Raw genomic sequence first — 16,035 nt, 5'->3', positions numbered from 1 at the left:
CTCAGTATGATAGTTGCCACCCATTACACCAGAAAAAGTCCCTTGTCAAAGGACAGTTAGATTGGCAAGAATGATCGCCTCTCTGGAGACATTCTTTGGTGAAGGTAAAAAATATGAACAATGTTACTAAACAGAGGGTACCCAATGGAATTTTTGGAACAACCATTTACGAAGGTTTATGATAAAAGGACAGATGGGATTTATAAGCCACTGTTAGGAATGGGATGCAATGCTTTGTCAATACAGAAACCAAATAACAAGCAATTCCAGACAGGTTGTATCTTCACTTATACTAACGATGCAGAGACTAAAAGGCACATTTTATTGAACAACTGGAAGATTTTTGATTTCAGTGGCATATAATTGGATAGGGCTGGAATGGCCCCCGCAGTGATTTTTAGAAGGGACTAGAACATCAAGAAATTTTTAGACTGGAGCGGTGCATCTAGGATATCCACTATACATGCCAGGGGAATGTCCAAATGTGGGCATTGTTCCCAGTGCCCTTCTATTTTAGAAGGTAAACATATCTGGTTAAAGGCAGTAGGTACTATCAAGTGCCCCAGAAAATGTAAATGTGGTCTTTTTGGTCTTATGCTTGATGCGCAAATCATTTTATATAGGGAAAACCAAAAGGACCATTAAATACAGAATATATGAACATTAAAGATAAATAAAACAAGAACAGAAGAATGCATTATGGAGACACATTCAGAAAAATAAAGGGCATATATATATTTTTTTATTATTGTAGATGTCCTTGATAATGATTTGAGAAGAGGCCTTTAAACTTGAACTCAAAGAGTTTGAGTGGCAACTGAAAACTAATGCCACTGATCCGAAGGGGCTTAATAATTATATTTATATTAGTAGTCTTCTGAAGTTAAAAGCACTTACTCGCTAAGAATATTGCAATGTATTATGTGAGCATTTTTTTTTAATTTCAATTTTTTTTCAATTTTTTTCAGTTATGTTCTTGATTTTTTTTACTTTGTTTATAACTCAAATGCATGAATTTTGCTTTGTCTCCAAGTTTTTCAATTAACTTGCTGACTGATGAGTTCTCTTGTGGGGGGTGGAGTTTTACCAACACTATTTAAAGTTTCTATGTATGTGTGTGCATTTTTTTAACTCTGAAGAAGTCCCATTCATGTTGTGAGACAAAAGTGCTTAGTTGAGGATTATTACACAATTTTTGTTTTTAACTTGTGGTCATTGGTGGTCTCTTTATATTATACACTGGATTACTTTTTGAGTTCATTTCTCTAGTGGTGACACAAGCTCCTGACTTTTGTCCCAAATGTCCAAGTTGTTAGTGAATTAAGGTGATGTACAATACCCTCAACAACACTTAAAGAGTATGGGTCTTTAAAAAATATATACACATTCAAAGTATATAGCTCAAAATATTTACACAAATGTACAAAATACAGACATATATATATATATATATATATATATATATATATATATATATATATATATATATATATGTGTGTGTGTGTGTGTGTGTGTGTGTGTGTGTATATGTATATATATATATATATATATATATATATATATATATATATATATATATATATAGAGAGAGAGAGAGAGAGAGAAATATTTACTGAAAATTATGAAATTTAACCCCCAGCCTTTTACTCGCAACCAAAACTTAATATCTTTGTTTTACTTGACACATCACATTTGGTATTATACAAAGGATCACAGCATCTTACTTTCTACATAAACCAAGAACAAGCAAATATCTTTGTATCCAATCTACCAATTGTAGATTCATCAACTCAGGGTAATCTGCAGGCAGATCATATATACAAATAAGGTAGACAAGTACATTATAGGTTCATAGGTAATTTCTAGGTTAGCTCCCCTTGCTAGCCAATTTCCCTTTTTGTGCTCAAAATGACCTATCTGATTTGGTTACAGATTGGCCTTACCCATTCCTTGGCTGATAATTATATATTACCCTTAATGAGAATAACTGGGATCATACCATAGATAATTTGAGGGGACTCATGCATGGGTTGAAACATTTAGGAGCTGCCTCTGTCCATTAGTAGTACAGGAGTACATTTTCTGATTCCGATCCATAGGCCAAAGCTGTACTTGAATATGGGGAGGGATTACCTTTGTTTAATGTGGATAAGGGGTCTGTTCTACAGCAGTGGCATCCCCTGCAAGATATACCCGTCCCTTCAAACCTTTCTGTTGATGATGCAGGAAAGGTTTATATCACTAGGCCAAGTATTTCTGGTGTCATTTGACTTGATGTACAGTAAATCCCTCAGTAATGGGTCAGAGGATGCCTTGCATACTAAACACAGGTCACATCCTAGCAGATCCTGGCAGTGTTCAATTTCCTTTTTCCAAGAAAATGAAACAAACTTCCTTTAGATTTTTCTAAACTCCAATCATAATAAAAAAAACTGTCCTCCATATGTGTAAATATCTTTACATAATAGTCCAGGCTTGCATCATCTCACAGTGACATTCCTCTATCACCATTCTTAAATATTTTTTATCAATCTTTTCTGTCTTTTTACATTTTGTGATGAAAAAGGAGACACTTGTTTTCATTCCTTTAAGTAACATTACTGTTTAAATACTATAGTAACTGTAAGACTTTCTTCCCAAATCTTTCTTTCTACTGGTTATAATTTCAAATCTCAGCCAAAGGTAATTTTCCAATTCCTTTTGAATTTTTTTTCTTCTTGTACTCTACTCTCAATCTTTGTACCCATTTTGGATATTAACTTTTAAAAGCCTCACATCCCTCCAACTCTTTTAAAAATCTCTCATATTCAGTTGGTCATCCCTCAACACATTAACCTCCTCTGTACTAATATCTTTCCTGTTAACATTTTAATACAGTTACCTAACCTTATTTCACATTTGTCATCCCCTATACATGTCCAAATTGAAAAATGATCCAAAAGCCCAGTCACTACTATTTCTATTGTTAGATTTATCTTAGTAGAGTATGTGTGTGTGTTTTTCCTTACTTAAATACAACCCACATTTTATTAACTCATTATTTTTTAACATCCTTATTTACTTTCCTATTTCTTATCTCATAACTGGAGTCCTCAATGCTCATACTAGGCACAACATAAACTTTGACATCTTAAACGGTGACTTCCTTTCCTTTGAAATAAAAGTTCATACATCTATAAAGACTCCCAGTGCATTTCCATTTATACTTACAGCTAAGCCTGAGGTCTAGCATTTATTACTACAAAATTTCAGTAATGCTATACGTGGTTTGGCTAAAAGAAACAACTCTTGAACATATTTCAAATGATTTATAATTCCTTTATTCCTTTCTTCAAGTGATGCACATCATACAAGCTTCCAAGCTCTCTAACTCTACCTTTTAAATTATTACTTTCAGCGCAACACTTTACTCATCCTCATAATCAAAGTAAAGGTGCATTTCTTATTTATTTTTACATTTCCTGCATTCCATTTTAAAGTTTTTTTAACATGATGCCTTCCTTTCCCCACATCAATGGCATCTTCTTTTCATACACTCACTTATCAAATATACTCTCTCCACAAAAGTAACTTATTTTCTGCTAATCACTTTCCTGGCTCCATTAATACAAAAATTATTGGGTAAATGACACACATGCTCTGCTTCCATTTTTTACAACATTTCACATTCTCAGGTCACTGTCCACACACTGTGATCCTCAAGTTTTTTTTTTTTTTTAAATTTTTATCCTCTGAATAAAACTTTTCCACATATTTAAAAATATCTTCTTCAGTATTTAACTCGGTTTTGAACCAAATTACCACTTTTTTCCTAAATTACTGTGTCTTGAAAAGATAATCTTTCTACCTTTCACAGCAGCTAAGCATTTCTCTACTAGAGAAACAAAAAAGATTCAGAAAGAATTGTTTTATAGAAAGATGATGTTGTCATAATTTGAAACCGAAAAGAGGTCACAATACAGTCCTATATAAAATACCTGTCTATGGACTAGACTTTTTTAATTTTTATTCTTGACACTGGCCATCTCTTGGTTTTCATTACAGCCATTCCCTTCCTTTCTGAAACTGCCAAGGCTGCTGCAAATCATTTGGCCCTTTTCTCTCCAAAAGTCATTATAGTCATTTGTATGTTTTTTAGTTCTCCTTGGACATTTGATATACCCATGACATGTTCTAGAAAAGACTCATGACTTTTTTTTATTGGAAAGCAGCAAATAATCTTCCCAATGTGTTACCATGGAAAATGTACAAAGTTCATTAGGTTCTGGTTGTTGGACTTACTGCAGCAGTTTTGCATTATTAGTGCCACCAGAATGAACAGCTGTAATATGGATATACAAAAGACTACCTGCAATTACATCAGACATCTTGCTTCAGACATCTTGTTGTTTAGTTATGACAAAGTCTTTTCAGCAGCTAGATTTTGCTGTTCTTTTGTTTCTGAACAAATTATAATATTGCTGCATTTGATTCCAATTTCTTTCTACCCGTCCTTAGTGTAATGATGTACTCACAAATTACAGTCCTTCTGTATGCCACAACATTAGTACCTGCCTTTCATTCCTCCACTGTGCACCTATCTGCCTGACTGCCCCAGCGCCAGGAAATGGAATGACACCAAAAAGAGGAGTGAATTCCTCCAGTGCTCCGACCAAATTTCGCATTGTCTTGGGTCTCCACTGGAAACAGGCCACTGGTCTGGTGGAACAAACACAATCAACAAAGTTTAATATTTAAAATTTGTCCCTGGGTATTGCATCAACTGTTACTTAGAATTCTGGACAAAGCCTAAAATAATGGAGGGGCAAAAGCCCAGTTCACTTGCATATTCTGAAGGATATAAAGTCTGAAACTCAAATGTGTCTCACTTTTTAGTGACTTCAATCCTCAGTGATTTCCTAGAAAAACATGTTTTATGAGGAACAAACCAAAAATATGAAGCAAAAGTCTGGACATTTGGGAAGTATGTCACCACCTCTCTCACCCTACTGCCACTGTCCTACATTCTTCCAACAGTCAAGCCTGGGTGTCACAAGTCTTCTCTCATACAAACCATCCATCTTTTTGGTTGGACATCCTTGTCTTCTCTTGCCTTCTTCCCGTCACCCCTCAGTCTTTAACAAATCATCTTTCGTTCCTGCACATGTGACGAAACCAGAGTAACCTGTTCTCTGTGACCTTTGTAATCGGGGCTACTTTGGCTTTTCATATAAGGTCTTCATTTATTTTTCTCACCTATAGTTACATCCTACCACACACCACAGACACTTCCTCTAAATCACCTCAAGTTTCTTCAACTGCTGCTTTCGCTTCCCTTGTTTCTGTGCCACACAGAAGCACTGCTCACACCACTGTTTTGTACATATTACTTTTCAGCTTCTTTGGCATTGTAATGCCACACAGTAACACTGACACTGTGCTATTTGGCTGCAGCACCTGTGACTTTAACTTAGACTTCCTCATTCAGACTTTGCACAACCAGCCTTTCAAATACTTGAAGCTATTAACCTGTACCAATACTTAAAGCATTTTCTGAGTTTCCCTATATGCTGCCAGGAAAACTCTCTTATCTGTATTTGGTTTCATCCCATGCTCCTGTTTTGCTTTCCAGGCCCCTATCAATTCCTGATCAGAGTCTGCTTGCAGTATCTTTGTTGATCTGTCACCTGCAAGGAAATGCAGTCTATTACCAGTACAAAGATTCAAAGAAGCTTTATTGTCATTTAGGAAACACAAGTGCTACCTAAATGAAATTTCGAGTGCCACCTCTTTCACAGGAGAAAACAAACACAAAATGACAGACATGACAGGTATTAAAGATTATACAATGACTGGCCATTAGGATTAAAAAACAAGCACGCTGATTGGCCAGCCCAACCAGCATGCCCATTGTAAATCTGAGTATATACTAATGGGAAAAGGTCCGGTTGCCCGGACTTTTTCCCGTTAGTATATCTCGTATTTTTTTTTACTTTTTTTTTTGAAAACAGAAGACATTTTATGTTCCGGAGATGGCACAGACAGAAATAAAAGGTTAATCAGGTATGGTCTATAAAACTTAAAAACTTACCTGATTACCCTTTTATTTTGTCTGTCCTGACCTCTCCCTAATATAAAAAGTCTCCCAGGTTCTTCTTTATTTATTTTTTGTATTGATTATAACTAAGATATTATAATTAAGTTATTAATTATAACTTATAACTATAAGCAGGTAAAGGTGATAAAGGATAATGAGGGAAACATACAAGCGAGGAGTGTGTGTTGAGCAGATGGAAAGGAGTACCTTGAGGGGTTGATGAATGAAGAGAATGAGAGGGAGAGAAGGTTGGATGATGTGGGTATAGTGAATCATGAAGTGCAATGGATTAGCAAGGAGGAAGTAAGGATAGCTATGAAGAGAATGAAGAATGGAAAGGCTGTTGGTCCAGATGACATACCTGTGGAAGCATGGAGGTGTTTAGGTGAAATGGCAGTGGAGTTCCTAACCAGATTGTTTAATAAAACCTTGGAAAGTGAGAGGATGCCTGAGGAATGGAGAAAAAGTGTTTTTGGTACTAATTTTTAAGAATAAGGGTGATGTGCAGAGCTGTACTGACTACAGAGGGATTAAATTGATCAGTCACAGCATGAAGTTATGGGAAAGAGTAGTGGAAGCTAGGTTAAGAAGGGACGTGATGATTAGTGATCAGCAGTATGGTTTCATGCCAGGAAAGAGCACTACAGATGTGATGTTTGCTCTGAGAGTGTTGATGGAGAAGTACAGAGAAGGTCAGGAGGAGTTGCATTGTGTTTTTGTAGACGTAGAGAAAGCATATGACAGGGTGCCTAGATAGGAGGTGTGGTATTGTATGAGGAAGTCAGGAGTGTCAGAGAAGTATGTAAGAGTAGTACAGGATATGTACGAGGGCAGTGTGACTGCGGTGGGAGTGACGGATGCGTTTAAGGTGGAGGTGGGATTACATCAAAGATCAGTTCTGAGCCCTTTCTTATTTGCAATGGTGATGGACAGGTTGGCAGACGAGATCAGACAGGAGTCCCCGTGGACTATGATGTATGCAGATGACACTGTGATGTGTAGTGAGAGTAGGGAACAGATGGAGGAAACTAGTTAAACACTCAAAAAAATAAAATGTATACCAAAACACCAACGTCGCTGAACAAACTAACAGCCAGACTGTGATGACTGAATTCGTTTAATCAATTCTGGTACCTCGGCCTTCGCCTTCTCATGGAATAAATCTGATACAAATACAGTCACTTATAAATCATCCCAAAACATTTGCATGAATAATTTGTTTCAATAAAACAATTATTTTACTTCTTAAAGCCACAAATGCTTTCCCCAAAACTTTTTTAAAAAGCATGCATTATTAAGCATATCCCAAATAAACCATTTCTTAAATAGAATATTTCATAAATAAAATAAAATACTATTGTTATACAAAATTTATAATTTTATGATTTGGTAACTTTATATTTCTAAATTCATCCCATTTGGAAAAAGCGTATTATAATTTATAATAAATCTAGATTCCATTTCCAACAACCTATTGTGAAAACCTGAATTGTTGTCACCCACATAATTTGGTTTACCTAAAACACAAAAAACTAGCCCATCAGAAAATCCCCTCTGCTGTTCACAAAAATGACTGGCCACCGGACTTTCAAACCTCCTATTTCTGATGTCTCCCAAATGCTCGAGAATTCTAAGCTTGACTCTCCTTCTGGTTTGTCCAATAAACCATTTCTGGGTTGCACAATTGCACGCTATGATATAAACCACCCCAGAATACAGGATATGTACGAGGTCAGTGTGACTGCGGTGGGAGTGATGGATGCGTTTAAGGTGGAGGTGGGATTACATCAAAGATCAGTTCTGAGCCCTTTCTTATTTGCAATGGTGATGGACAGGTTGACAGACGAGATCAGACAGGAGTCCCTGTGGACTATGATGTTTGCAGATGACATTGTGATGTGTAGTGAGAGTAGGGAACAAGTGGAGGAAACCCTGGAGAGATGGAGTGATGCTCTAGAGAGAAGAGGAATGAAGGTCAACAGGACTAAGACAGAATATATGTGTGTGAATGAGAAGGAGGATAGAGGAATGTTGAGGATGCAAGGAGTAGAGGTGGCGAAGGTGGATGAGTTTAAATACTTGGGATCAATAGTTCAGAGTACTGGTGTGTGTGGAAGAGAGGTGAAGAAGAGAGTACTGGCAGGATGGAGTGGGTGGAGAAAAGTGGCCGGAGTGATTTGTGACAGACGAGTACCAGTAAGAGTGAAAGGGAAGGTCTACAAGAGGGTAGTGAGACCAGCTATGTTATACGGGTTGGAGACAGTGGCATTGACAAAAAGGCAGGAGTTAGAGCTGGATGTGGCAGAGTTAAAGATGTTAAGATTTGCATTGGGTGTGATGAAGGTGGACAGGATTAGGAATAAGTATGTTAGTGGGTCAGCCTAGGTTGGAAGGTTTGGAGACAAAGCCAGAGAGTCAAGATTACGTTGGTTTGGACATGTGGTGAGGAGGGATGCTGAGTATATTGGGAAAAAGATGCTAAGGATGAAGCTACCAGGTAACGGGAAAAGAGGAAGGCTAAGATAAGGTTTATGGATGTGGTGAGAGAGGACATGCAGGTGGTTGGTGTGACAGAGCAAGATGCAGAGGACAGGAAGAAATGGAAACAGATGATTCGCTGTGGCGACCCCTAACGGGAACAGCCGAAAGAAGATGATGACTGATTATAACTAAGAAGCAGCAGCAACAGAGACCTTCCTTTCTCCATTGCTACATCTTCACAGCCCTGATGTACTATGTAAGCATTGGAGCATAAGTTCCATACGCATGCGCAGTACATCAAAACAAGGCAGCAATATACCACAAGCCACGGAAGAACAGTAATGTGCTGTCATGCAAAGACATTATTTAAGAAAAGTAAGTATTTTTTTCTAAATAATGTCATTGTATAATAGCAATAACCAACTCCACGGTTGTGGTATATTGAAATTTACCCACGGTTGGCTTTATTTAATCACTTAGGATTCGCCTTCATGATTAAACCACACCAACCGTGGGTAAATCTTCAATATACCACACCAACATTGTCGGTTATTGCTATAATAAACAATAACTGTAGTACAAAACTAAATATCTAAGTAGACAGAAGCAGTAGGCTCAGACATGAACCCTGATGCACACCTACTCCCACCGCGAACCCCTCTGAGTCCAAACACTATCTGCAGCTATAAAAAGAAAAAAAAAACAGTATAAATTGAACTAATAGTAAAATAAATAAAATAGGCTTAAAATCAACCAAACTTTATTCACTGTAATTCAGTAAGCGCTTTCATCTCTACACAAACAAGATACTGATTCAACCAATTAATTACAATCACGTGACCAATACGCTCCGTGTTTTAACACCTTTCTTTTCAAGTATGCTACATAATCTTCCAGGATATTTAATCCTGGTGGGCAGCATGCACTTACTTTAACTTGCCACAAGTATTCATGCCAACGTAACTCTTCTTCAGCACTGAACATAATGTCATATTCCTTAACTTCATCTAACACTTCTTGTGTCTTTCGGCTTATTCCGGTTAGGGGTCGCCACAGCGGAACTCCGGTCCGCTAATGTTTGGCAGTGGATTTTTACATGCCAAGCTACCATCCCTGACGCACAACCTTTAACGAAGGCATGCCCATTCACGCATGCCTCCACACAGAAGACGCTCTAGCTGAGAATCGAACGTGACAATGTCTTGCTGAGAGGTGACAACGCTACCGCAGCACCACTACCGCGGGACTTAACTTCATCTAACACTAAAAATTTAAAATCAACAGATTTCACAGTTTCTGTGGAGTTTTCTTCATTCAAAATCAGCTGGAAGTATTCCTGTCATCTGGCATTAATGTCCTGTGGACTAGTTAACAGGTTGTTGCTTGCATCCTTTATGATGTCTGATGACTATCTTCTTTATCTTTCTGACATGGCTTCCAGCCTAATAGAGTTCCTTTCTGTCATCTCCCAAGTCATTTTGTTGAAGATGATAAAGTTCCTCTGATAATGTGTTATTTACCATTGTGACTGCTCTCTTAGGTTTGTAGGTAAGTACTAGGCTAACTGCCCTTGGGGGCCATTTTAAGCCTAGCCAATTCATCTTTTTGTGCTGAAATTAATCTATCCCATTTGGTTAGAGATTGGCCTTACCCATCCAATGTTCAATAATTACATATTGCGCCTAATGAGAATAACTGGGATAATTTCATAGATACGTTTTGGGGACAAGGGCATTTTTGATGGCCAACCAACATTCCTTCTTAGGCTGGACTGTATTTTCTATTTCCCACTTTTTCCAATACTCCTTTCTTCTGATAATTTCCTGGATTTCTGCAATCCATCACCAGCTTTCCTTATATACCTAATCTCCATACCTGGGTCAGCTACATACCTGTTCTATAGTTGTCATACATACTGTTTTGAAATGCTGCCATTCTTCTTCAGCTTCACTTATTTCTTCTTTTTTCTAAGCTGCTGAAAATCAGAGTATTTCCTTGGACTTCAGTCCTTTTACCCCAGTCAACTTTCAGGTCAATCAGCCTAGTCTCTCTTGATCATAGAATCTTCTCTGTCCACTGCTTGCAGCTGTCTATGGCCACCAGTGGTTTATGCTGAGGGCTGACAGTTTCACTAGGAATGGCTTTGCCATCTCCAATTCTGTCCCAATGCCCTCATCCTTTCCTTAGTGGGTAGATGCCTACTGGAGGCACATGCTAAAGGTAGGTACATATCTGAGGCACATGCTGACTACTCTTGAATGTGATTTTGTGACTCTCTCGGTAATCCAAGTGTTGGCCACCATTAAGCTTTTTGCAGACAGAAGTCTAGAACAGCGGTTCTTCCTTTATTCACATTATCATATCCATGTAGACCATGGGAGTGCTCATATCCTGTTCTGTTGACCTGAAAGGGTCACCCATTATCAACACCAACCCACTTTTGTATACTGCATCTCCTCCCCACACTTCTTTATGGTGCTCCCATCCTTACTAGCCTCTAGGCTTCACAAAAATTAAAACTTGAACAATGCTATGATTTTTGTGCCTTTCGGCTTTTCCCGGTTAGGGGTCGCCACAGCGGAACTCCGATCCGCTAATGATTGGTAGTTGATTTTTACGTGCCAAGTTACCAGCCCTGACGCACAACCTTCAAAGAAGGTATGCCCATTCACGCATGTCTCCACGCAGAAGACGCTTTAGCTGAGAATCGAACCGGATAGTGTCTTACTGTGAAGCGATAATGCTACCGCAGCACCACCACCGCCGCAGAAAAAATTGCCCTTATAAAATATGATTAGGGAAGAGAGACAGTGAGGTTTAAACGTGTTCACTTTAAACTCATCCAGGTACAGGGAAACTCTGTTCCTCATCACAGAATAATAATAATAATAATCATAATAATGTGCAGTAGAACAAGGGAAAACCTTGTGTCTTATGACAAAAAAGAAACTGTTACATTACAAGGATATTCCTTCCTTTCTAAAGGAAATAAATCAGGTGGGGGGGTTATTTTCCAAGAATGGTCACAACATTAGAATAACAGCAAATTGTACACAAGAAATATAACTGATATGAACACTTTTTTTTCTTGTCCAAGTCCTAATCAAGAAAGGCAATACATTTCCAAAGTAGTACACTTTTATTTTTCTATTTCCACAGAGAAAAAAAAACAAGCAGCAAACTCCCCAGAGACTGCTTATAAATGATTTAATAACTTACTATCTAAATGTGCTACTTCACTTAAGAAAGCTTTTGTTGCATTGTCTTTAACAAGTAAGTGATAAAATTAGGCTTTTAAGCCTATTTATTAGCCTTGCATCTGGCTGAGGACATCTTTAACTGGCAGTATACTTTGCAATTTAAATGTGTCAGCTAGAACATTTATAAAACTTCAAAGCTTTTTTTTTTTTCTTATCATTAAAAGTGTGTAGGTGCTGCTTTAAAGGTTGCTTACCAAGTACCTAGAAGTTTAACTATTAAAATAAAACTTTTGTTTTGAACTTAGTATTGCAGAGTTGTTCAATGTCCAAGAGACTGTGACCAGCAACAGTTTCCTATTTTCATGTGAGTATGCAGGTATACAGTTTCTTATTTGCATGTCAGTAAGCAGTTTCCTATTTACTTGTGGGCATGCAAATGCAAATGTTCACTTTATATTGTAGCTTTGTCTAACATAAATCTACATATTTAGTTTTTCCTTGCACAGCACTGATATTTTAGTACTACTCACTCTTACATTGGGTAGTATATGCCTGTCTTTTGAATGCAACATTTCTGGTTACTCTGGATTTGTATTTTCATGAGAGCTACATTAAGCTATTTACAAGCATATATATTTAGGTTATGCCAGTATTATTTAGCTTACATTTGTAATCTTAACTTTATTGCAGCTGTCTTTACAAGGTTTTGTCAGCATGGCAGCAGTTTTGAAGCATAATATATCTTTTCTGCTTTTGTTAGATCCTGCAGAAAAACAAAAACAAAAAAAAAACACTTCTGACATGCTTTCAATAATTCTCTTCAGATTATTTTACTTTTATTATTTTTACAAGATGACAGAATTTTTTTGGTATTTTTTTTGAGTGTAGTCAAACTGTGTCATTATAGTTGTCTTTTGTTGTTTTTTCGGTTCTTAGACACAATGGTACCTCAGGAGTGAGAATGCCATGGAATGTGATGTTAGGTACGCATATAAATTCATGTGGGTATGCATGCATGGAATTGTCAGAGTCCTCTCTTAAACGAAAACAACACTATTAAGCACTCATGTGGTAGCTTTAACTGTAGTTTGGTTATTTGGGAAAGAAAATTCTCAAAACTCTTGCACACTCATCTGGGTGGCCAGTTGATTGATTTTTTTTTTTATTTCTTTATGGATACTTTAAATGTTTGTTATACTGAAAGGCAATGTTTTTGTGACCAAACATTTATGAGCTTCCAGAAACAGAAGGGTAACTTATTTTTTGTCTAAGAGCCTAGCAGCAGCCCTAGGATGATTAATTAGGGTGGCAGAGGGGGTCTCTAAGGATGCTTGCGGGAAACAACGGAGGGTCAACAGAAATTCGAGAAACTACAAGACGAAGATAAGACTTGCAGAAAGAAATCACAAGATGCATGGGCAGGCTAAAATTTCTCGTAAAAGAAGTAGTAAAACTAAAATAAATTGGTCATTACTAAAATAGATCAAGAAGGGAAAATTGAGAATAATAGGTATCAGTGAAATAACTGAAGAACAACTAAGCAACTACATCAAAATTCTGATAAAAACTCGGATAAAACTTCCAAAGAACAGGATCTGGAAATAGACTAAATCCACACCACAAGGACAGTACAAAGGTCTGGGGTCCAGCTGAGATGGGCTATGCAGGTTGCACTCATGTGCCATTAAGGAACTGATTCAATGCTATATCATCAAAGCTAACAGGATCTGATGACAGAGAGATGAGGATCATTGCAGAGTACTAAGCAAAGCTTAACATGCAGACACAAGAATGCAATGTACTTAGATAAGAAATACTAATAACAGAAATGAAGAATGAAATCCAGGAACCATTTCCTAGGTAAACTGCTGATAAACACCACAGGAAATCACACCATTTTAAATCACCAAGGGAGGCCTGGCGTCTTCTAGAAACAGACACAGACCCAATGAGGATACACAGGAAACAGACATAAATACCACCCCATACAAAAGAAAAACCTCCAATGTATCAGTAAAATGAATCCTCCACACAAAAGATAAATGAAAAAACTGAGCACAGAGTACCCAGCCAAAGGAACAATGAAGAGGTCCCCAATAAGGAAAAGGAAATCACCACAACAGAGGGCCAGAAACCAGCAGTATGTCTGTCTTTTCGGCTTTTCTCGGTTAGGGGTCACTACAGCGGAACTCCGGTCCACTAATGATTGGCAGAGTTTTTATGGTGCCGAGTTGCCAGCCCAACGCCAACCTTCAGCAAAGACACGCCCATTCACGCATGTCTTTTGGAGGCCATTCGACCACGGGGAGGACATGCAGACTCCACACAGAAGGCACTCCAGCTGTAAATCGAACAGGAGAACATCTTGCTGTGAGGCAACAATGCTACCGCTGTACCACTGCAGGAAACTGGATATCATAATGGAGCAGGGCAAACACAGCTAAACAAAACCTTTAAAGGGAAAAGTGCAAAAAATCCAAATCACAGGATCAAAAACAGGGACAGATGGTACAATACAGCAGGAAGTGGAGCAAAGGCATTAGCATGATAAAGTCAGAAGAAAGAAGACCACAAACTGAAGCAAAGATGAACACTGGCACCAGCAGAAACAGGAGAGAAGATTGATGTGTATATGTCAGGAGCACCTCAACAATCAAACTCCAGCACAAAGGACTGGGCGAAACTTGCTTATAAATCAACACAAGGAAACCACAAACACAGAATATAACCTGAAACCAGTGCACAAAGTCTCAGTGGAAAATGAAAGAGAAATATTACCTTCTACCAATCACAGACAGGGGTTGATCACTTCCAGCCTTGCCTCTCAGCTGCTCAGACCTCTGCAGTGTCCAGATCTGTGGCTTGTATCTATGGTTTACCCCTTGCAAGCAGGTGTGTGTAGTTCCATGGTGGTTAATTGAGAGCTGATGTTAACAAGCCATGATCATTAGAATCCCAGTAATCACTGTCCGTGTGAAAATGGATGCTAATTCATGACCAGTTGTCCTTAAAGCCCTCTTGACAGTAGAAGCAATACCTGTCGTGTGCTCCTGAGTTTAGGCCTCAGTATAAATCCAGGAATTCAAATGGGCAGAGTTTAAGTGCTGGGAAACTGAAAGGGATGCTGCAAGCTAGAATCATGATGAGGGATAGCTCAGCTGCTCCAAAAGCCTCCCTAGATGTAAAGGAGTGACAGCAAGAGAAGACTGCACATGTGCAGCCTGGTGGTGCATGGTGTCAGTCTCCTGCATGTACAAATGAAGTCAGCCTCATCCACCTCTGCTAATGGTGAACTTAATGCTCTAGCAGTGATTCCAGAAACTCCACAAACAAAATAGAGGTGGTTCAGGCAAGTAAGGTAGGCATAAAGCAAGCACACTACCTTAAACCCTGACATTTTTTTCTCTTTTCCTTCCTCACCCAGCTGTGCTCCACTAAAAGTCATCACAACAGGCCTGAAGCTAAAGTTCGAAGACCCAGCCAGTCAAAATAACACAGCAGAGAAGCTGAGGAGGGGCTGGAGAAAAAGTAAAAAGTAGGATGGGGAGGAAACATAAGTTGCGGACATAATCATTACATAAAGAAGGGGAGAGGCAGAGAGAGAGAAAAAAGGAGTACAGGAATAAAGGCAGGGAATGTGGGCAGGAAAATCAGGCCCCCTACAAAGACATTGAAGGTGATAAGCTAAAATTTGCACAGTGACAAAAGGACTAGAGGGAGCATAGAGGAGAAAACATCTAACATTCAAGAGAAGCATGTGGCAAATAGGGATAACGGAGTCAACAGCTAAATGAGTGAGCTGGGGGGGGCACCAAAATGAGAGGCTGCATCATCATACAGTACAACCTAACAATATACAGCATACCAAGTGAGAGATAAGTGGAAACATTCCACATACTGAGTAAATAGCTAGACACAGTGCCAGTGTGTCCCAAAATGGTACAGTGGTACAAAAAAAAAAAGGATGCACCAGGAAAACCTACCCAACACATCATATAAGGATATGGATATAACAGATGAGAGAGCAAGAAAGACAACAAATAGGAACTTCTTAAGCTATTGATCTATGAGGATCTTTAGAAGCCTAGCCCTGCATTCCCATGAAGAAATGAACATATAGCCATGGTAATTTAAGTGCAAGTAACCCAGAGTCAGAAGAACATTTACATGTTATCCCTATCAATAGAGGACAAAGGTGCTAAAAACAGGGGTGGATTTGCATTTTTTCATCCATTTATCTAAACTGCATTTAAATAAAGTAAGGAAAGTACTTAGCTT

The sequence above is a fragment of the Protopterus annectens genome, chromosome 15.part0, assembly GCF_019279795.1.
Source record: "Protopterus annectens isolate FY-2018-M chromosome 15.part0, PAN1.0, whole genome shotgun sequence".
NCBI classification, from domain to species: Eukaryota; Metazoa; Chordata; order Ceratodontiformes; family Protopteridae; genus Protopterus; species Protopterus annectens.
Note: the sequence above shows the minus strand (reverse complement) of the source record.